Here is a 25,526-nt window from a genome sequence, read left to right as displayed (position 1 = left end):
ACTATATTATAAGTAATCAACACCTAATATATTTCCATTGATCATGTCATTGATCATCTTCTTCATCCATCTCATCATCATGAACATCTTCATTATTTCCATCATCATCAAAATCGTCAGAATTGTCACTATGACCATCATCATCATTATCTTCATCATCATCACCATCACCATTACCACCGTCATCATCTTCACCACCACTACCATCTGTTGATCTCAGATTGGTTTTGACAAGTGAGTGTCAACATACTTAAGTTATTTACCTAAACTAGTAGTACATCCCAAGCACAACATGTAAATATTAAACCATGCTGAGTCATAGTGAGTGCTGAGAAACTCATGTGTCGAGTAAATAGTGTGTGCTGACTGATATAAGGGTTGAATAAATAGTGGATGTTGAGCAATAGAATTGCTAAGTCATAGTAGAAAGAATAATGTATATCGAGCATTAGAGAATTTTGATGTCGAGTGAAATAGATTTGACATATTCATTTGTAATGTCACAAACAACTATGTAAACCATTTTTGAGCTGACTTAAGGATAAATTATGATATTTCATAGATAAGGATAATTCTCTAGTTGGATTACCTATGAAATTACATGCAACCAATCAAAAAATGGTAAGGTTTAAGTGGCAAAATGGATGAATCTTAGCCATAGATTAATACCTAACCCTAAGTCACCAAGTCTTCTTAAGGAGGATGAAACCCTAAACTCTCTATGAGTAAGGAATTAAAGGATCAAAGAGAGAAGATTGCATGCACAAATATAGAATTCATGGTGGTTTAGAAGTTATAAAGTGAAAGTACATTGTAGAATCAGTTAGAACATGATAGAGGATAGAGAAGAGTATACAAGAAAGGGACATCTAATCAAGAAGGATCAAGAAGACATTGTTTAGAGGTGATCTGTTATCAAGAAAGCAAGTGCTAATCAAATGATCAAAGCTCAAATATTCTAATAGGTAATTTTAGTCAAAATATCTTTGAAATGTAGTTCTAACAAGATATAGGAAATACTTTAACAGGGTGTTTACTTAGTTTTTAGTTAAAGTCCTTTAGCAAGGCACATTTCTAATAGGGTGTTGAAATCCTCTAACAAGCTGAGACCTAACAATCTTTGTGAGCCTTTAATAATGTAGACCTTTCACATGGTGGATCATGACTCATGATCAAAGAATTTTAAGAATCATTGGATATACTTTCTTACTGTAGTAGTAAAGATTTTTTGATGTCATCCTCACTCCAGTTTTACCTTCTCACTTGGAGGGTTTCTTGGTAATCATATCTGGTGTTATATGTGTAAATGCTTACATGTTTACATGATTTAGATGTATGTTCTTTACATGTTATTCCAATTTATCTATTGAATGTAGGAGATGGATGTATGGTAATAGTTTTATGGGTCCAAGTTTAAACTAAAAATTCAAGCCCGCCCCGCTCTTATAAGTTCATCTTTCCTATTGTAATTTCAAAAATTGTTATTAGAGCCTTGTTATCTAAAAGATATTGAAATAGAATTCTACAAGTTGGGATAAACTATTGAGAATCACAAGATTGAAATACATCTCATTCTACATCAACTAAATGAAGCAAGAGAAGCCTTAAAGAAATCTTTGAAGAGAAGGAAGGAAATTGCTATTGAGGAGAATCACACACAATACAGAGAGATAGAAAATGCTAAGCTATTTGCAAATGGAGACTCCAATGAATTTGATGCAATAGTTGTAGATCTAATGGAAAAGAATAGATTCTAGGCAGAGGAAATCAAGAATCTCAAGTTAGAGCAAGAATCACAAGCCATACTAGTATGTGAGGTGATTGAATAGAAGAAAAAATCCATGGAAGAAAAAGCCATGATTAAAGAAGACAAAAGAGTTTTGACCAATAGATTGGAAGAGAAATCAATAGAGCTAACCAAGATTTCCAACATGCAATTAGACACTCTATATCAAATTATCAATGCCAACTATGAACTAAATGTCAAGGACATTGAGATAACTACATTGAAGTTGCAGAATGAACAATTACAGAGTGACCTAAAGAGAGAAAAGGAATCTGCTGAAATTTTCAACAAACCAAATGAAGCCATCAAATGGTTTGAGTAATTATTGAGATCCCCTATATCTAATAATGACACATTAGGATGGGTATACACAAGTACTGAAGGAGAATCATCCAAAACTGTAGAAGAAAGGAACAAAAAAGGTAAGAAATCCAAATCTACTTGTCATAATTGTGGTAAGAACGAACACACTGCTAATGTGTTTAGGAGCAAGACTAGAAATCAAAATGTCAAGCCTAAGAACATGGTTTACTACCAGAAGTGCAACAAGAAAGGTCATGAGGCACATGAATGCAAAACCAAGACCATGCATACACAAAGATTTGAAGGATATTAATACAACTGTCAAAAGTATGGATCTAGAGCTTTTGAATGTAGATCCAAATCCATGTGGTCATCAAATAGGAAAACAAAGGTAAGGAACAATGGTAACTCTTATAACTAGGATTGTAATACAAGATGTAGTTGTCATTATTGTCAAGAATATGGACATGTTCCTGAGAATTGTATTAGGATACACTTCAGAGGTAACTACTAAAGGTAGTTAATTCAAACCACATGTTTTAGTAGTTTAAGACTTGTCACATTAGTAGGTATTGTCCAACTAGGAAAAAGGCACCAAGTTGTGAATTTGATAAAGGAAAAGGAAAGGAATATGTTGAACACATTAGAGATGAGATTAATAAGACATGGAAAAATAAAGATGATTGTAGCACATCAAATGGAGAAGGGATCACTTCACCCAATGGGTCAAGTGATCACACCTCATCAAACTAGGTAATCAAGAGGTATGGGGGACTGATATTTAAGGGCTATATCATACATCAATTCCAAAAAGAGTTAGCACTGAAAAAATTACATCAGCATGAATAAAGATGCAAGATGTTATTAGAAATCCAAGATAAAACTTTAAGTTTTTCATGTTGTTGCCAAGCATGAAATGTTTCCTATATATACCAAGTGAAATGCTAGAAGATGTTGAGCTAGTAGTTTGGCTAGTTGATACCAAGCTCATAGTGGTTGCCGAGTGATGGAAATGTCAATGGATGCCAAGTGAGCCTAAAATTAGTTGATGTCAAGCTTACAACTATGTAAGAACTCAACATTTATTGCAAATGTTTTCAAAGGGTATATGATCAATTTTAGCTTATTTATCATTTGGTTTCCATCTCTATTTGATTCAATGAAAAATTTCAATGCATGATTGGATTCATCAATGTCATTAAAATTTTTTGCCAATTCTTCTTTATCATGCCTTACATCTGATATTTTCCATAGTGTCTTTGTTACATTTTTTCCAATATGCATAGCATCAAACAAATGAATAATTGAGAGGTGCTCATAGTATGACAACCTACTACATTATCTATGATAGCTTTTAAAACATTTTGGAAGTTTCTCATCAATGCCTTAACAAACTCCATGAACATCAATTATATCATTAGTAAACAAAAGATAGTATTCAAATTTAAACATCATGCAAAAACCTGCATCAGAGCGAATGACATTACCTCGACAATTCATTCTATTGTATTCCAACTTCCAAATGTGAGGCATCATGCCTCATGGCTTTGATTTTGTCTCTTCTTTCCCATTGAAAATATGTTTGTCAAAAATTCAATACTTACAATATTTGTGGAGAAAGTGTCTATGCTCATCAAACACCTACTTTCCTAAACTTTTGGAATGGCAAGATTTCATCTTTGGAGCACAAATATGACATGCAAATTTTTCCTTTATCTAAAGACCTACAAGATCATGTATAATTGGATGGCATGTGCACTATAAGATTCATATTTACAATTATTACATGGAACTTAAACATAATAAAAAATATGCGTTAATAGTTTTTCATACCACAAAAGTGTGTTAGTACAGAGGCATCATCTATAGTCCATACAAGTATTGCATGAAATTACAATTGCCTTTCAACAATTGGTCTAGAGATGTTGTACATAGTGACCCCACTCCATAACTCCAACAACTCATCGATCAAGGGATCAATATATAAACTCATATAATTCACTTGGTACTTACCTAGTTGAATGAACATAAACAAAACATAATTATTATAGCCATTTTGATACTATGTTTATAAATTAATTTACATTACTGTTAAATGGAAAAATACCTAATACAATCATTGCCAAAATTATGTTCTCCCTCTTTACAAACATCCAAGGAGGAATGTTATTGCTAATATATAAAAAAAAGGCTAGACCAAGTAAACATTTCTCATTTCTCGAAATGGATTGATAATGTCTACTGCCAATGAAAGCTTCAGATTACAAGTTTCTTGTTTAAATATTGGCCACCTATCTTCTATGTTCCTAAATGTAGAACCATCTTTAGGAATTCACATAATATCATCTTGACTTCTATTGTGTGTATGGTAATCCATAAATTGTGCAAAGATAGTACACCTGAATAATTATTACAGACATGGATTAATGAGATTGTACCAAAGAACCTTATGATGCACCTTATTTGATCTAATTGATAACTACTAATGTGACAATCAGGGAATTCCATTGAAAATTCATGTTTTTTATGATATATAATATGATTATTGGGACATGCATGTATTATTTGATACTCTATTCCAATATCTTTCATAATGGTCAATAATTCTCGGGAAGAGTGAGATAGAATGTTTGATGGTGGTAACAAACACTTGGTTATCAACCTATGAAAAAATAGTGATATTAATATAAAGAACATTAATGGTACACTAACATAGAAGTTAACAAAAATAACACTATACTTTAGCATACGTGAGATTGCTTCATTGGACATACCATTCATAACCTTGAAGTTTACCAACAACAATACAGTAGAGAGAAGTGTTGTTTGGAAGCCTTGGAACAAGGACTCATATATTTTTTCAATTATAGGTATATCAAGGTTCTCTTCATCATCATCATTAGATGCATGACTATCATCATCTTCATCATCTTCATTAGTTGTGCTAGTAACATCTTCTTCAATCCTATTATCTAGCACATTATCAGCTACACCAATACCAAAATCTTCAATTATGTTCTCTAGCTCATGATCATCTTCTTTCATGGGAGAATTACCTTTTGCTTTGATATTCAAACCTCCATGTTTCACCAGTTTGAAATTCACATTCACCAAAGAATGAAAATCCTTTCCCCCTTCAATGTGATCATGTTTCCTATAATGTCTCTCAACTGTTGTGATTAGAATTCTTCAATTCTTTAAGCCCTTGCACTTTTTGCAAGGACAATAACATTTTCCACTACTATTTCTTTTGAACTAAGAACACACTCTAGCAATTGGCACCTTATTTTGTTCTAGGTCCATACTGTTATGTGTCAAGTTTCTTCAAAAGAAAATATTTGGGCTATAAAATTATAACAAATATAAACATGCAAGCATCAATAATATGTTGTATCTAATTGATAATAATAAAGTAATTAAATATTACTATCTTTTTAATATAGATGGCATCTAAACAAATCAAATAAATTATACAATATAAATATTGACATTAATTTTGAACAATATAGCATTAGCATTGATTCTAGACTTCATTAAACTTGGTAGAAAGCTTTTGAACTATTACATCCATGGGGTAAGGTTAGAGAAAATGCATACCACATTGTGATGATCCGTGCTACCTAACTATGTCTAATGTGTCTACACACTGGAGGCATACTCTGCCTACCAGGCTATCTATATACCCATATACATGGGATCAAGACCCTTGAACTTCTCACTCTAACAAATATGTAGTTCTACTTCCTAATTATTTTGATCTAGCTTTATTCCTATAACCATTCGTGAGATTTACGCACCTAATACAACTCTTCGCCATCATACAACCACTAGGGTAAATTAGGCAATTTTCTATAATTACAATCCTATAATACCTTGGTGTAACCTTTGTGTTGTAGTTTATAGTTAATGTAAGGTTAACCTATTTACATCCTAACTCACTCCTTATATAGTTATGTTTTAAAGCTTGTGATAATAGTCAATGGGTCTAAATAGACTAGTCAAGTTAACGCTAGTTGGGAATAGCTGATTGTTCACTTTATTGTACCTAATTTGATGATAGTTCTACAAGAATTTTAATCAACCCAACTAATCAACAACTAGACCAATTGACTTGTAGATGTCCTAACTCATTCCTTATATAGTTATGTTTAAAAGCTTGTGGCCTTGCTACCTATTGAGTGAGTTTTATTGTCTATATAAATACATACATATATACATACATACATATACATCGATCAAAATGGAATGACAAGTTGGACCATCTGTAGGCATTCACATAAAAGAGAAATTAAACAAGCAAATAGAAGAGGACCAAAACTTACGTTGAAAGAAAGTTCCAAAAAGAAGAGGACATGAATAATGAAAATGAATCTATCAACCTTACCTTGATGGCATTGAAAATCTCTTAATTGGTCATGCTTGAAGCCTCTCACCCACACTTTGCTGAATGATATGAAATGAAGTTTCAATATTTTTTTTGTTTATATCCCATACATACATACATATACATCAACCAAAAGGGCACGGCAACAAAATCCTAGATATTGGTGCAAGGGCCCTAGGTACTAAATAATGTGGTCAAACACTACATAGGATAGTATAAAAGGTGATCAATAAGAATCCAAGTTGACACAGGATATTTTAGAAAATCTCAAAAATGCATTTACGCAAGTTGTTTACATGTTGTAATAAGGTTATATGCAAGTCAAAGGTTGGTCAATGATTTGTCAAACATTATGAGTTGACTAGAAATCTCCATTTTTATGTTTTGTAATCATTTTGAATATTGTGGTATAGTTTTTAAGGAATGTGGAGTCTTTTTTTTAAGTTTGTGTAAAATTTGTAAAAATTGCAAAAAATGCAATAAAAGTTGTCATGCAACTTTTTGCAATTTTTCTTGCAATCTGGAAGTGTAACAGTCAAATCATTATTTTGATCAAATATGGAAGGATGAAGTTGTAAGGTGAAGAGTTGTGACCTATAAATTGATTATCTTCAACCTAGACTAGGGTTGGAATAATACTGTATGAATTTGGAATGAGATAGCAATCCTTTTGGTGGGGAAATTCTTACTCTTGATGATTCAATCTTCATCCCACCATAACATATACATACATACATATATATACATACATATACATAGATACATATATATACAGGGTAGATACACAAAGTTGGGTCATAATTCTATAGAAGTCAATTCTATAGAATGAAACCTTTCTAGAATTGGGTACCTGATTTTAACAAATTGGGTACTTTTTATGGTTCAAGTGCCCGATCCATATTAGAAAAATTATAAAACCCACCTTTTGTGGTTTTAAAAATTTGGTACGTAATTTTAGAAATCAAGTACCTAATTCTGAAAAATTATAAAACCCACTTTTTGGTAGTTTTTAGCCATTTTCACTACTACCTAAAATGGTAGCCCGATTTTAACATAGAAACAGGAGCTTGCTTTTGGATTTCTACTGAGCCCCTATTGCTTTTTTCAATGTACCAAGTATTTTACTTTTTTTTCTAGCATTTTATTTCTTTTTTTTTTAGTTTTACGCTTTATAATTTCATTGCTTTATTATTTTTTTCACTTTTACTATGTAAAAATTGTAAATTTCCATTGTTAATAGTTTTATCTTTATACTATTGTATTTATTCATTTAAATGGTTTCATATCTATTCATTTAAAATTTATTATTTTAGATGTTTTGATGTATTTAATAAAAATTACAATGTTGAATAATTAGATAGATGTAAATTAGATTTTTTAAACATTAATTACATTGATGTTTTAGATTTATTTCAATTAAATAGTAATTAATTATAAATTATTTTGTAAACCATATAACAAAAAATGTAAAACTAAGTATATTCCTAAGTCTAACCTCAGCGTAACCATAACTATACAAATTTTTCTATCTAAACCCTAAACATAAAACTAAGTATTTAATGTGCTTCCTTACCTTAAAACCATAATTGTAATTCTAAACCCTAGATTTTTGTAACTCTAATAATAAGCCCAACTCTTTAGTGCTAACATTAACTAAATCTCTAATCTTGAACAATCATACATAACCATTTATCCTTAACACAGCCTTAGCCCTAATTATGACATTTGTGACATTTAAATGTAGGCGAGGTCTTAAATTCTATTTGTGATTTTCAATAAGTAATGTTTCCCTACCAAATCAAATGTAACTTTAAATCCCCTGCTCCAAATTATGTGGACCATCATAGAGCCATTTATCAATTAATTATTTAGTTAGATAAATTTTACAACAAAATTTTCAATAATTTAATGACCATATCATTTTTCATAAAACTACACACTAACCCTAAACATAGTATTAACCTTAATGTAAAATCTCACTCTCACCATAATTCTAAGCCTAATCCTCTCATTGATTAAAATTTTAACCATTATATAATTAAAATTGAGAAACCTAAACCTAATCATTAATAAACATAATCCTAAATCTTAAACCCGAATTCTAGTTGTAACTTCAAACCTTAAACCTAACACTTGATCCCTAGCCAAGTACCCATAATGGAAAGTAATCTTAATCAAGCAACCATAATTTAAAATTGTAATCCTTAACGCTAGCACACGATCCTAAAATGTAAACCCTAATTCTAATCCTAATTTTTAAACACTAGAATTATAAGTGTTAAACTATATAATCTTAAATTATCATCCTTCAATTCTAAATCAAAACCTAAACCATAATTATAAATTCTAATGCCTAATCTTAAACATGACAAGTCTTGAAATAGTAGTGGCAATGCCAAATCTTATATTTTGTGCCCCAATTGTTTAATGTTAAAATTTACTCTACCGTAATTCTGAATGGATAACCCTAAATCCTAACCCAAACCACAATCTTATTTATTTTAAATCCTAGTTGTTTTAATATTGAACTTTAATCGTAAATGCTAAAGCATAATCTTAAATATTAAAATATAAATGTTAACCACTCATATTAAATTTCCTATAAAATACATACTATAATCCTAATCATATTTCTAATTTAATGATGTAAACCCATACCATAATCGTTACCCTAGCCCTAATTTTGAATGCCAAACCATGATTATTAATGGTAGACCCTAATTTCTCAATAATTTCCCTAAATACTAAAATCTATATTACTAAACACTAAATTAAATCACAATCTTAAACATAATTAAAAATTGTAACCCTTAAATCATAATTTTAGTTAAATTAATTTATGGTATATTTTGTGCCCCAATCATAATGTTAATTAGTCTACCCTAATTCTAAATGTATAATCCTAAATCCCAACCCAAACCACAATCTTATTTATATGTTCAGTCCTAATTGTTTTAATATTAAACTTTCTGTTATATTAAGCTTTATGGTAATTAAATTAATTTATGGTATTCTAATCATAAGCTTTATGTTAATTAAATTAATTTATGGTGTATTTTGTGCCCAAATCATAATGTTGATTATTGTACCCTAATTCTAAATGGATGCTTACTAAATCCTAACCCAAACCACAATCTTATTTATGTTAAATCCTAATTCTTTAAATATTAAACCTTAATTGTAAATACTTTAAACCATAATCCTAAACATTTAATATAGATTGGTTCAACACTCATATTAAATTTTGTAGAAAATGCATACCATAATCCTAATCATATTTTGAATTTAATAATGTAAACTCGTACCATAATCTTAACCCTTGCCCTGATTCTAAATACCAAACCATGATTCCAAATGGTAAACCCTAATTGCTCAATAATTTCCCTAAATGCTAAAAGCTAAATTACTAAACACAAATTATCCCAATCTTAACCACAATTAAAATTCGTAATCCTTAAAGCTAGCATGTGATCCTAAAAATTGTAAACCCTAATTTTAATCCTAATTTTTAAAAACTTATTCTAATTTTAATCTCAATTATAAATGTTAATTACTCTTATATGTTGTGCCCCAATCATAATGCTAATCCTAAATATTATATTTTTTGCCTCAATCATAATGCTAATTACTCTACCCTAATTCTAAATGGATAACCCTAAATCCTAACCCAAACCAAAATCTTATTTATATGTTCAATCCTAATTTTTTCAATATTGAAGCTTAATCATAAATTTAATAAGGCATAATCATAAACATAAATACAAGATATTTTTAGAATTGACATTTAAGTTGATATATTAATAGTTTTTTGGAGTATTATTATATGATTAGGCTTAAATTTGGTATAATGTTCAATTAACATTAAAGTTTACTTAAGTGTTTAAGTTTATTTATATAATTTATATGCTTTTAAAGATGTTCATTTATATATTTGACATTTTAGATTTATTTTATTAAATAGTAATTTTGTGATTTTTTATGTTGTTTAAACATATATGCATATTATATTGATATCCCCACCCCCTCCCCCACCCCCACCTCACCCCCTTCAACTCCACTTCCACCTCCTCCCCCACCTCTACGACCACCTAGTCCTCCTCCAACACCTACTACAAAGAATCTGAAGGAGAGCATGAGGTGCAACCTTTGTGATCTCATGTGTGATATTTAGAGCATTAAGGACAAGGCCCACCCCTCAACCCCCTCACCTACTTTTCCTTGCATATAGTATGCAAAGTGGTATTCACTCCATCAAGAATTTGAATTGTGACATCAATAGCTTTAGATTACGGAGGCAAAACATATGTGCCTTTTATTCTGATGGCATATCCTATAGAGAGGTCTGTCAACTCAAAATAAATAAATGACATTTTATAAGATATTTTATAAATCCTAAGACAAGTCTTGAGATTAGTGAGAAGAAGCCTCACATTTCTATTAGATGGTGTACGCATCCATGTATATCAACACACTTTTGGGAGTAGTGGTGAACGGTATTTGACCATCCACCACATGAAAATCAAGAGGTACCCATGTACTTCCTTAGGAAACTATGGGTTGAATTTGAATTGAATTTGAAACCCAATAATTTTGATATTGGATCATTTCAAGGGGTTGGTTGAGGGATGCCTCAGGATAGGCTTGGGGAATAGTTGAGTGATAGTATGAGGAATTGCATACAACCTCAGCCTCTTGTATGATTTCCTACACTATTTGTCCCATCGCCACACCATCATCAAGAAGTGTCATATTCTCTTACCTCATTGAGTTCCCTTTCTGGAAATTTAGTAGAGCAATAGACGTAGGTGAAAAATATTTATCCACTTGGACACATTTGTACTAGTTGTGGAGATATATGCAAAGGCCCCCAAAGCCATATTGATGTGGCACATGATGACCATTATTTTGAGGGTGCTAATTTTGATGATGATGCATATGCTACTCATGGTGATGGTAGTGATGATATTGACATGTCATCATTTTTTGACCTTCTACATGGAGACCCTAGAGATAGTCAGGAGCAACAGGTAAAATTTTAATTAAGTATATAACTATTTACTTTCTACATGCGTGGATAATTATATTAACCATATTAATGTATGTTGATTTTGAAATAATAGAGATGGATGATACTATTCCTCCTAAGAGGTAGTATAGTATTTTTTTGAGACCTAAAAACGTTGGCACCCCTCATACAATATGCACTTCAAATTACACTGTAAATAATGTACATTCAAACTTAAATTTAATGACATGTGCTCATATGTTCTTTTTATCCAATTTTGTAGGGATTGTCTTCTGCTACATAGTTTGATGTTTGTATAGGTCCTGATCCATTGACCACTGAGGCATAGCCTCATATACCTATGGTATGAAATTTTGACTCAAGACAAATGATTTGTACGATTTTTTTGTACACATTGTTATTAACCATTAATCTTCAACTTTGATTCATGTATAATTTTATGTGTTTTGGTTTTATGAAGAGTAGATGGATCGTACTTATCCATATAGGCCTCGATATTTGTTTATTTTTTACTCCATCTTTTGATCATTTGAGACATGCCAATGATCATTGTGGTAGCATATCTTTAGACACATCTATGACATTGGCTACTACTCAGGTATGATGTATATGTTTTAATAGTTTATAAAAAATATAGTGTAAATTATGTACTTTTTAATTGATGTACTTTGTAATTCATGTATATATAATTTTGACTCAAGGTTTATGTATTCATAATTTTAGGACTATGTCAGCATGAGTGTTGTTTAGAGTATAGGACTAAACTAGATGGAGGTACATATATCATCCTTTGAGGTCAATATTGTGATTTATGCACATACATAGTTCATTATGCTCTTTATGAAATTTTAAAAATTTATGTATTGAAAATTATAGGACCTTACCATTGCCACATTTGATAGCTTTCACAGTGCACCTCCTCCTATTACATAGGGACACCCATCTCATGTGGTATTATTTTTATTATGTAGTAAATATCTAATTTATTTGCAAGCTAGATTTTAAAATCTATTTCAATTAAGGATGTACATGGTGAGACACCTCATATTACATAGGATGATACATCTTCCTCATAGGGTATCCCACATGATGAGACACTTAATGTTACATAGGATGATCCATCTACCTCACAAGGTATCCCACATGATGAGACACCTCATGTTACATAGGATGATCCATTTGAGTCCTCTTTGAGTAGTAAAGAGGATTGTAGATCAAATAGATTAGGTCTTTTTGACACCTTTAGATTGTGTTTTGATAACACATATTGTTTATTATGATAAACTTTGTATTAGGACACTTAACTTTATTATAAGTATTTTTTGACTTCATGGATCATGTTATGACATGTTAGACTATGTACTATATTTTTACAACTTCTCATCATGCTAGTGTATGCAGTATAGATTATTATGTTATCATGTTGTATATATGAACCATTTTCTTTAATGTGACATATTTTATTCATGTTATGACACATTTTATAAGTATATGGTACATGAACAATAAATTTAATAATTTTAATTATTTATATAGGAACATTAATTTAAACATGTTTGAATGTAAAAGTACAATGGAAAAAAATAGGTCATTACTTGAATTGATAATTAATTTATAATATCAAGTGTACACCTTTAACTTTGAAATAGAAGTAAACTCCTATTTTTAAATGTTTACAACATGTTTCACAATATATGCAAGACAATGTGAATGACATAAATAGAAGTGAACTCAAAATATAAAATTGGTTCAACACATTTCTTCAACTGAGGTCTTGGAAAATAAAATTGTACAACAAAAACATGTGTTACTAAAAGCATAAATTAATATGAGCTATCTGAATTATGTAAATAAGTGTAATTTGTATGTACTCACCATGTGTAGTTGCAGAAGATGTTGATGTTTGATCCACCTTAAACATTTAAATTTGCATAAATTGTAATTGAGACTTGAATAAGAGGTATATATAAGTTCTCTACTTTTTTGTTGACAATGCATATATATATTTAATTTAATTATATAACTAGATATATAAAAATATCACAATAAAGAAAAAACTTACATGTGTTTGAGCTAAATGTAGTCATCCCATTGTATCATCTACATCCTCTATCTTTTGCTATGCATATATGATTGTCTCATGCTCGTCCATTGAAATTGTTCATAATACCTTATTGGTGGGTCTCCCTTTGTATCTTTGTAATTTAACATGTGTTGCCACAACCAAATGAGAATAGTGTGAAATCTTCTTCTTAGATTGGTAGTCTTCAAATACTGGTAAACCATTTCATCTTGTTAGGTATGTACATAGCCAGGTGCTAGCTACAATGACAGACCCAATTGGATACTCAAAACCATCATCATCTACTTGATGACATATCAAATTTTTCTTAGGTTCCACACATTTAGCTAGCAAATACTCAGTTTGTTCATTGCTAACACTAGGTACAATAACAACATAAACATGTCCTACAAGATAAGATAAAGTACATAAATAATTTAATCATGTATGTGTACATATATAAATAATATATTAAAGGCACGTACTTGAATTATATTAATGACATTTACATAAATAAATAATATAAATTGAAGCATGATCAAAACAAAATTTAATTAAATTGTGCATGTCAGGTTGTATGAGGTCTGAAATATGACCATAGTCTTCTGATGCAAAAGTAACATTTAGGCCTTCATTTACTATATCATCTTGAAAATGTGTGTCAATAGGTGCTAATGATTTTTGTTGCAAATCTTCAACCCTTTCTATACTCTCGCATTCTTCCCATTCACCTACAAGACAAAACTGACAAAAATAAGCAATCTCCCTAGTGCATATAGTCCAAGTGTTAGAATCTAAACTCCTAAATGAATGCCATTTAGCTGACTCCCTAATTGTGTCACAGTCATATATTGAATGGATATTCTTCTCTTCAACTAGGCAAAATAAAATTTTGATTGTAGAGTTTTGACTTGATCCTCTGTATAAATATTTGTTACACCATTCCACAATCTCATGTGCATTTTTGAATTTGGCTTTTTCTCAACTTTTAATTGCTCTCTATTAAGGGCTCTCTTAACACATGCACCAACACCATCATGTTCTCCTTTACCATGTCCAGCCTCAAAAAAACTCTGCACATATTGGATATTAGTTTTCCTATGTGTCCTACTCAACCAAAAGAACATTCTAGCATTCTTGAATTGTCCTATACAATTAAATGACCATATCCAATGTTGTATCATTTGAATTTGTCTCTCTTTTATATCATAAAAGACCTAAAAACAATATTGGACAAACTTAGATGAATGAAGTTTATTATCATTCATATAGAAATGTTACTCTCTAAATATTTTTCAATCCTCCTTTGCACTATCGGGTGCATGCCTATAAACTATATGAACATAAATTGTTACTTGCACTGAATTGTAATATTGTGGTTGTACCTCATCTTGTGGTGCAAGTGTGTAGTTCTCTGCAAAGTCAACAATTGAAAGTATAGTACCAATTTGGTGCAATGCAATACAACTAATCTTAGCTAGTCCAGATACAAAACTAGATAAGAACCCTAAGAACAATCCACACTTGTACCCGTAGGTCCACCAAGAGATCGTGTAGTTCATAAGCCACAACTCTTGCTCTTCTTTAAATTTTCTCTTCAAAGCTCCTCTACTTCTCCATGATGGATGAATAATTCCTACAAATTCCCCCACCAACCCCTACTTATGAAAAACTAAGCAACAAGTTAGCCTAGAACACAAATTAAATATAAATACATAAATTAAATGCCAAAGTCGGCCTCCTACAACAATTAAATTCCCAAAATTGATGTCTTAAAAAAATTGCAATAACTCCTAGCTCCGAATGAATTATAACTTGATCTTTGACATGTAGGTAGAAGTCTAGGCCCTCTTCAATCACTAAAAGTTTCATCTTGTAAATCATTTTGAAAAATTAGTTATATAGCTCGAAATAGACACCAAATTCTCAGACCATGCCGAGCAACCAAAGACCATGCTGAGCTCCATAGACCATGCCGAGCTCCCTAGACCATGCTGAGATCCATAGACCATGTCGAGCTCCATAGACCATGCTGAGCTCCATAGACCATGCCGAGCTCCCAAGACCATGCCGAGGACCAGTATTCAACAAACCATGTTGAGCACCAATATTCAACAAGCTCCATAACGCTTAACCAAAATCCCTCTCAAACATGCAGGATTGCAAGTGAACCCAAAATGCTCTTGCATCAGACACCCCAGGTTCGAAAAGATGTTCTAGTAACTAGAAGACCATCTTCTAGGATTCAACAAATAAATCTGAAACTAGTTCTTCACATACGTATCCTTTGAGTCATGAACTTGTACACTCTTTCCCTTTTTCTTGTTCTTCATATCCACCACAAGTGTTCCATAGGTCTGATTTCCATGCTGATCTCTAACTTTCTCAAAATTTTCCAACTCAACTCAGCCACCAATACTTAGGTTCCTCCTACCAAGCTCTTCATTCTACAAGGGAATCAGGGAAAACTTAGCCTTCAACTTAGCCACCATCAATTTCCATCTAGTGATCTTCATTTCACCTTCCTCTTCTCTAGCTCTTTGTAGTTCTTTCCACCAAAGAGTAGCATGTCCCTTTAGCTTAGTCTATGCCAACCTTACTCTGAGTGGATCTTCAATATTCTCAAGCTCAAATTAGTCTTCCAATTCACCAATCCAACTAATCAAGTCTTTAGCATTCAAAGTTCTTGAAAAATTAGAAACCTCCATCTTATGCTTTAACTTCAACAGAGATCCAGGTCGAGCAAACTGACCAATCCTAATTCCAATAGGTCTCTCTGCATGATCAAATCTATCCTCATCACTAGATCCAGTAACTTCAAAGTATTTAGCAACTTCCTCATAACTACCTTCAGTACCCACATCCCTAGGTACACCACCTAAAGCAGTCACAATTTCAGCAACCATGTCACTCTTCATTGATGTTATCTCTACTCTAACATTCTCAAACTCAGATCTGATATCTAATTTAACCTTCTCTGAAATCCATTCTTCTATAACATCAGTAAGATCAAAAATTGTCCTAGAGTCCAATATTTTGGGAGGCATCTTCTAAAATTTTAGCAAACCCTAAGAAACAAATCCACAAATAGAATCTAACTCTTCAACCCAAGTCTTGATGCAAACTGCCTCAACTTCAGCGATCTGTCATGACACTCAGGAACAACCTTGGCTCTGATACCACCTAGTGCAATGCAATACAACCAATCTCAGCTAGTCTAGATACACAACTAGATAAAAACCTGAAGAAGAATCCATACTTGTACCCATAGGTCCACCAAGAGATCCTCTAGTTCCTAAGCCACAACTCCATCTCTTCCCTAAATTCGCTCTTCCAAGCTCCTCTACTTCTCCATGATGGATGAATAATGCCTAAAAATTCCTCTCCCCCCAACCCCTACTTATACCAATCTAAGCCACAAGTTGGCCTAGAACATAAATTAAATACAAATACATAAATTAAATGCCAAAGTTGGCCTCCTACAACAATTAAATTCTCAAAATTGATGTCTTAGAAAAATTGCAATATCTCCTAGCTCCAAATGAATTAGAACTCGAGGGTTGAACTATAGGTAGAAGTCTAGGCCCCTTTAATGACTGAAAGTTTCATCTTTTAACTAATTCTAGAAAATTAGTTATATAGCTCAAAATAAACACAAAATTCTCAGACCATGTCAAGCAACCAAAGACCATGCCGAGCTCCATAGACCATGCCGAGCTCCCTAGACCATGCCGAGCTTCATAGACCATGCCGAGCTCCGTAGACCTTACCGAGCTCCATAGACCATGCTGAGCTCCCAAGGCCATGCCGAGCACCAGTATTTAGTAGACCATGTTGAGCATTAGTATTCAACAACTCCATAACCCTTAACCAAAATCCCTTTCAAACATGTAGGATTGCAAGTGAACCCAAGATGCTCCTGCATCACAATTGGGAATATATTTTTATATATGCAAAATTTTCCATGAAGCCATCTACCATATTAAGAGTGTTTAACATATTTAGGTATGATCACACTCTTAAATGCATCCATAAATGCATGACAACTAACTTTATTTGTAACTAGATCACACCTTCATCCAATTTTCCCATCTTTCAATGGATATACAATAGTTTTGGATATTTTTACATCAACTAATTGTTGTCCAAAAGTATTCAAAGCATTTTCATGCAAACATTCATTTAACAAAGAAAGATTGCTACACATATCACATGTACCAAAAAGACATGCATTGAAAAGAAACTATTGATCATTAGGTGGCTTACGAAACAAACTCGATATGAAATCATTTATAGTTTGAGGTGGTATTTGTATTCCATATTCTGACAACATTTCTTTACTATGAATGGTACCATGTATAGATTGAAATACATCATAATGGTAATAAAATTGAGCATGAGTTTTACAACAACATGTGATTCTTTCCTTCTTCATGCTTACATACCATGATTTACACTTTTCAAAAGATCTTTGAATAATGGTAATAGTTAACACCTTACCATCTACAAATTTTCTGAATAATTCAGTTTAAGTCATGTCCAAAAGGTGTTTAGGATGTAGATCATGTACTTTTGAGCGAAATCTCAATTTAAGAAAAATCTCTTGAATTAGGTGATACTCTTGTATTATCATACTAAAAAATTTCAACCAAACTTTTGACTTCACTAGTAAGTTTCATATCACATCTCAAGAGTCTACCACTAGAAGTTCACAAAATATTTGTTGAATCACATTCAAAGTTAACCCTTCTCTTTACAGCTCTTTCTAAAGTCTTACAATTCACATTAAGATATCGACTTATGTTACTAATCAATCTTTTTTCAATTCATTTGTTAAGTAAAGCTGTTGTTATTACTCATCTTGCTACATTCTTATCTTTAGAGTGACTTCTCTTTCCAATAACATCAAAGGTACTAGCAATAGTGGATACAACTTGTTTTAAAGACTTAGTGTGAAACTATCTTTTGAATTACAAACCGGGTGCCCAATTCTAGTGACATCGGTGGGAATTTTCCATGGGTAGGAATTCAAATCGAGTTTTGCATTAGGGAAAGGCTATGCCTTTATGAACTAGTTTTTAACTAAGGCTTTTAATCAACTATTTCAATGATTGTCACAATTTTTATATGGTTGGCACCAATGAATTTTTTGAGAAAATAAAAACCCATAATAGGTCATACTATTCTTATTTCAAAAATGTAAATTTTATAGTGTTATGAGATTATTTTTTATTTTTCTATTATTTATTAATCAAAAGTATCTCTTAAACATTAACTAATGAGATTCACTAAAACTTTAATAACTTTTTTAATTTTTTATATTTTGTAAATTAATTTACATGTCATCAATCCTCACACAATCCCTTTGAAGTTTAAAAAATAGTTAAATTTTGATTAAATAATGTTGTCTGTACATAAGAGGTTTTAGAAATTAGCTTAATCATCAATTAAAAATTAATAATAATAAAATATTCATTAAAAAATTCAAGAAAAATATTCTCATCAATCTTTGGTGTGTCAGTGACTTCGTTTAAAAGGATTCAAAAAAAATCATTTAGTTGTTGTGTCAAGTTATGGTGTTCATACATGACCGTGGTATGGTCCTGAAACAAGAATTTTGAAAAAGTGGTTTTTAAAGATCCTTACTAAAAAAATAATCTATCATATGGGTATACAAATAATTTACATATTCAAAAGGAAGATTCCAGGCACTACAATTTTTATTTCTGAAGTGTTTTTACTCTAAATGACTCAAATTTTGACATCAATTAACAATATATTTCAAAAATAGTAAAACGCTTCTAATTTTTTCCCAAAAGTGAGACCCAAATTCTTGCACTGACCCTACACATACATACATCTGCATATGCAATTTTATCATCTCATTTATCTCTTCATACTAATAGGGATTTAGATGAAAACAAGAAACTGATACATGACCATGATGACCACAATTAGAACATGATTTTGGTTGAACCAAATTAAAAATTGGTAGAGGAAGCTTTTGATTGACACAAATTCAAAAGTCCTTTAGAGACATATTTTATAGGCTTCAAATACTTAGGGACATAAGACCTAGCAAAACCTTATAACCAAGACTACATTTTTCCTTGTTTATTTTCTGACCCACAATCTTTCAGAATATGTTTTACACATGCTTTTTGTGTTGAAATATTAGAAAGAGTATCTTGTTCAACATTTTTCTTCTGTGTTAAGGCATTAGGTGTTTGATTTTGCAACCTATCCATCTTTTGTTGTAGGAAAATAAATTGACCACAAACTACATAATAGTAGGCCGAAATAGTCACTAACATTCTGTTATTTGATTTGTTTCTTTTAAGTTGTCAATTTTGATGTATAAAAAAAAAATCCATATTCAATCAAAGTAGATCCTAGTTCCCATGATGCAGGCTCAAATTATACCTTACAAGCATCAATTTCTTATTAAAAAGAAGCACATTATAACTCCAAATCAACATCTCATGTCTCTAAAACAATTTTTACTTTATTAAAAACTATTCAAAATTTCTCCATTGATATTTACACCACTCTCCTCCTTCCTTTTTCCTTTATTTTTGTAGTTATATTCTATAAACTATACATATCAACAATGTATTCTTAGGATGTAATGAAAAATTGAATGCAATTGAGATTAATGTATCATCATTATATATTTTATATTCCTTCACTAAATACTTTTGTGACCATAGTAGAGGTTAGTTCTTAAGATGTGAATTATACTATAAAAGTGCAATCCTTTCCCTTAACGAATCATTTCAATTATATTTTGCATGGCAAGCAAAGATTCAATCCCAATTGATTAATGTTTACATGGGAGCGTTGGTACCCTCTTGTGTATGCACATTATGACACACTTTTTGGACATATATCTATTCTTTAATTTGAAGTCCTTTAGATATAATATAAACTCCAATTAATATGAAAATCTACAGAAAAACAACATTGACTAATAGTGTGGGTTAAGATTTTTTTGGGGGCTCACCAGATAACAAGTAGTTGCCACAAAGCAGTTTTCATCTATAGACTTAGCATATAAACAAATCTTGGAAAATGGAATTAAAGCATTGGTTAAATTCCTTTTAAAGTGGAATCTAATTACTTTTAGTTATTTGAAAGGGTGGTCTATATATCTTTTAAGAATTACAATTATCATAACATTTAGGAAGCAAAAGTACACATGTAATACTTTTTTGTGCATGCTCAAAATTTATTTGTTTATTATTATTTAATCTAACCTACATATTCTAAAGCTATATATTTTTAGCTATAAGATACAATAATACTTATCATTGAACAAAAATATTAATTCAAAGGTTGGCATCAGATTGCAAATACTTTGAGAGACTTAATCTTTGTGTTTTTGGATTGTTTGGCTGCAAGTTCTTAGACACTGAATCTAGATATCTAATTTTTAAGTAACATAAACCTTTGTCTATGGGACTGATAGAAGGTGTATGAATTTATTATTGGACTTTACTGTGTAATTGTATTTTTATCAAGAAAAAAATATTCTCTCTAGTGTGTTGAATATTGAGCACGAAAAAATTGTTCACTCTTTGCTCCTAGAGAAAGTATACTGTGCTAGTTTATTTTGAGGGTTTCCATTGGTTCCACAATATTGGAAAGTGAATAAATTTTTTCTACTTGTGTCCATTTATATAAATATGTTGGTAAATATTAAGTCTCCTAAAAATTCACATAGAAATTTCATTTTTAGAATAGGTATATTCCTTTGGTTAACTAGTTGCCTCAAACATATCAAGCCAAATTTGCAGTGTTACATGGGAATGCATCCTATCCCCAACCCCCACATGAGATAGGGACATCCTTGGGATGGGGATCATACATATCCATTACTAGGGGATCAATGCCTCTATGGAAGATTCCTCACTAACACTCTTACTAGGAGATCAAGGAAGAGAAATAGCTTAATGTCCACAAGTCTCCCAATTCTTTTCTAGGGTGTACATTTAGATTAATTAGGCAATTTGTTTGAAATTGGGTAGTGTGAAAAATGTTTTAATTTCCATAATAAATGGCCCAAGTAAAAATTACCTTCAATCCTTACCCTTATATTAAATAAGCTACAAACAAAAATTACCTTGAACCCTTACAATGAAAATGAAAAATACCTTCAACCCTTACGTTGAAATTAAGCAAGCAAACAAAAAAGTACAAGACCTTACTTTGAATGCAGGTTCCAAACAAAAGAGGATGTGGATAATGCAAATGAATCCAACCTTACCTTGATGGCACTGAAAATCTCTTAATTGGTCATGCTTGAAACCTCCCACCCACACTTTGTCTCCTGATATGAAATGAAGTTTCATTCATTTTTTTTGTTTATATCTCTAACAATGTCAAAATTTTGATGTCACTCTTAACTGTGATCAAAATTTTGACATTTTTGAGATCAATTTTTTTTATAAATAAATTTAAAAAGCCAAACTGACTTGCTGTTGAAAACTAATGTCAAAAATTAACCCAAATGTACTAGTGTGTCAAACAAGATTCCCGCTAGAAAGGCCATGGCTAAATATCACCCAAAGATATATTACATTTTGTATTGTGTAGTGGAAAACACCTTGTTTTTGGAATTGCCTATCGGAGTTGGATTTTCATACTCCAATACCACCTCTAATTATCAAAATGGCAATGATGATAATTCTGGTATTTCAATTTATATATTATGAAATAGACTTTTTGACATGAATGCATACATTGAATATTTATTAAAAAAGAACATTTCAATACTTATGTACTAACAAATGAAGATTAATGCAAAGATTGATGCTACTTAGAAATGAAAAACTCCAATTCCACTACTAATCTTTCAATTCATAATAGTTAACATAAAAATCTCATGAGAAATAATTATATTGCATGGTTATTAGCATTTTTTTTTTTTAGTTTAATAGTAGTCATAAAAATCCCTAAATTTCATGCTTAATAATGCATGCAATCATGTTGAAAATACTATATAGAAAGATTAGGAAGTAGTTTTAATTATTTCTTTTCTAAATAAATATACCAGTAGTGGTATTGAATGTAATAAGTTTTGGAAAATCAGTGTAATCTGTAAGAAAAAGTTATTTGTTTGATTCTGCTCTAAAATAGAGCGTACTTTGTGTCTTCATATAGATTGTATTTGAAGGCTTGTTTATTTGTTTGTTTATCTTCATTGATGTTATAAATCAAATTGTGTAGGTGTTCATATTCTACATTTGGTATTAAAGCTCAAGGTGTTTGGAAGACAACAACATGGAAAACAATTTACAAATCCCAAAGTTTGATGGAGTTGACTACCAATATTGGTAAATGAAGATGAAGACCTTATTGATTGGGAAAGATTATTGGGAGATTGTTAAATTCAGATATGAAGAGTCTGTAGACTAGAATACTCTCCAACCTAATGATAGGAGATTGAAGAAATAAGCTAAGAAGAAGAATACAATAGCATTGTTTCACATTTAGATGGCTCTTGAGAAGATCTTGTTTCCCCAAATTACTGATGCACAAACAACAAAAGAGGCCTAGAAGACTCTAAAAGATGCTTACCATAGCAATGATTAGATCAAGGTTGTGAAGCTACAAACCTTGGAAAGAGAATATCAGAACTTGAAGATGAAGGAAATAGAGAACATGGGAGATTTTTGTGTGAGAGTGAAAGATGTGACAAATAAAATGGCCACTTTGGTTGAACCTATGACTCAAGAGCATGTAATACAGAAGGTATTAAGATCTCTAACCCCAAGATGGAATACTATAGCAATTTTCATGGAAGAAAGAAAAAATTTAGCTACCATGGAGTATGATGAGCTAGTTGGATCTCTCATATCACATTAGGATAGAATAAGGGACACATCTACCAATGTTAATGAGAAGGATTTTTCTTCCCACTTGCAAATTTCAAAGAATGATGGTGCTAGCAACATTAATTAAAATAATGAAGGATCAAGAAGGGGTCAAAATCAACATTTTTCAAGAGGACTTAGAGGAAGAGGAGGCGCTCAAGGAGGAAGAGGTAGAGGCAGATTTTATAAAAAGAACATCTAATGCTATCATTGCAATAGGTATGGACATTTTGAGAGAGAGTGTAGACTAAAATCAAGTAATGATAATGAAAATTATGCCCAACAAGATGAGGATCCTTCCTCAGATAATTTATTTTTGTGTTATGGGAAAGGTGAGAGTAATGTGAATGATGTTTGGTATTTGGATTCTAGATGCTCTAACCATATGTCTAGTAACAAGGAAATATTTTTAAAGCTTGACTATAGTTACAGATCCAATATTACTCTTTTTAATAACAAATATAGTGGATCTTGGGGCCAAAGGAGCCATGGATGTTTAGACAAAGGAAGATATAGAAAGTGTTGAAGATATTTATTATACTCCCAAATCAAAGCATAATTTATTGAGTGTTAGGAAGCTATGTAAGAAGAATTATAGAGTGGTATTTGGGAACATGAAATGTACTATCTATGATAAGAATCAAAGAAATAAAGTGGTTATACCTATTCCTACGACAAAGAATAGGATGTTTCCTTTGAATTTTGGTGAAAAAGAAAATCAACTTATCAATATGGCTTATGAAAATAAAATTTGGTTGTGGCATCTCAGGTATTGTCATTTGAATTTCAATAATTTGAAGATCCTAACATCAAATATATTAGTTATTGGAATTCTTAAGGTTGAAGAGCATAAATAGATTTGTGAAGGATGTCCAAAATGGAAACATGTAAGAGAATCATTTCCAAATGGAAATGCATGGAGGTCCCAGCACCTACTATAGCTTATTCATTCAAATATTTGTGGTCTAATGCAAACACAAAGCTTGGGTAAGTCATCATATTTGGTCACTTTTATTGATGATTACTCACACATGTGTTGGGTATATTTTTAGAAGAATAAGGATGAAGCCTTTGATACATTTAAGAGGTTTAAAGCTCATGTAGAGAATGAGAAAAAGGAACACAATCAGATGTTTGAGAATAGATCATGGAGGAGAGTTTTTCTCAAAATATTTTTAAATTTTTTGTGAGATGAATGGGATGAAAAGACAACTCACAATTGCATACACACTCCAATAGAATGGAGTGGCTGAAAGGAAGAACTGTATTGTAGTAGAAATGGCAAGGAGCATGCTACAAACCAAGGGCTTGAACAATTTTTACTGGGCTGATTCAGTTGCTATAGCCATGTATATTCTCAACAAGAGTCCTACAAGTTCCCTAGACAAGATGACTCCATATGAAGCATGGTATGAGAAAAGGTCTAATATAAATCATTTTAAAGTTTTTGGTTGTTTGGCTTATGTTCACATCCCTTATTAGAATAGGCAAAAGCTAGATGCTAAAAGTGAATTATGTATTTTTGTGGGCTATAGTGAGGAAAGTAAAGCTTACAGATTATTCAATCCTATTACTAATAAGATTGTTGTTTTAAGAGGTGTAATTTTTGATGAAGGGGGAGTTTATGGTTATTAAAAAAAATATGTTGAAAAGCCAAAATCAGTTTTGAATGATGATGTTATTGCTGATAATGATAATGAGTAGCCAGCTAATGGTTCTATTTCAAGTTCACTAAGCCTACCAAGAAACCCCTCACCAATCCCAAGAGAAAGTCCATCCTCAAGTCCACCAAGAAAGGTAAGAAGATTGAGTGATATCTATGAGAGGTGTGAAAATCAAGCAGATAAAGAAGATCCAATAGGTGAGACAGTAAATTTTGTATTACTTGCTAAAATCAATTTTGAGTCATCATGTTTTGAAGATGCAAGCAATAAATGAAGAGATGGATTCCATTCATAGGAATGAGACATGGGAGCTTGTTGATCTTCCATACAAGAAGAAGAAGATTAGCACAAAATAGGTCTACAAGACCAAGTATAATAGCGAGGGGAGTGTTGAAAGACACAAGGCAAGATTGGTTGCTAAAGGTT

General features: G+C 31.5%; 1 pseudogene; it reads left to right on the top strand.

Annotated features, from left to right (window-relative positions):
- LOC149575239 (serine carboxypeptidase II-3-like) overlaps positions 1 to 25,526 on the top strand; it is a 64,156-nt pseudogene that overhangs the window by 34,991 nt on the left and 3,639 nt on the right.

The sequence above is a fragment of the Cupressus sempervirens genome, chromosome 2 (genome assembly GCF_028749045.1).
Source record: "Cupressus sempervirens isolate cs-2001-9-10 chromosome 2, ASM2874904v1, whole genome shotgun sequence".
Taxonomy (NCBI): Eukaryota; Viridiplantae; Streptophyta; class Pinopsida; order Cupressales; family Cupressaceae; genus Cupressus; species Cupressus sempervirens.
The sequence above is the reverse complement of the archived record's forward strand: the minus strand, read 5'-3'. Positions and strand labels throughout refer to the sequence as shown.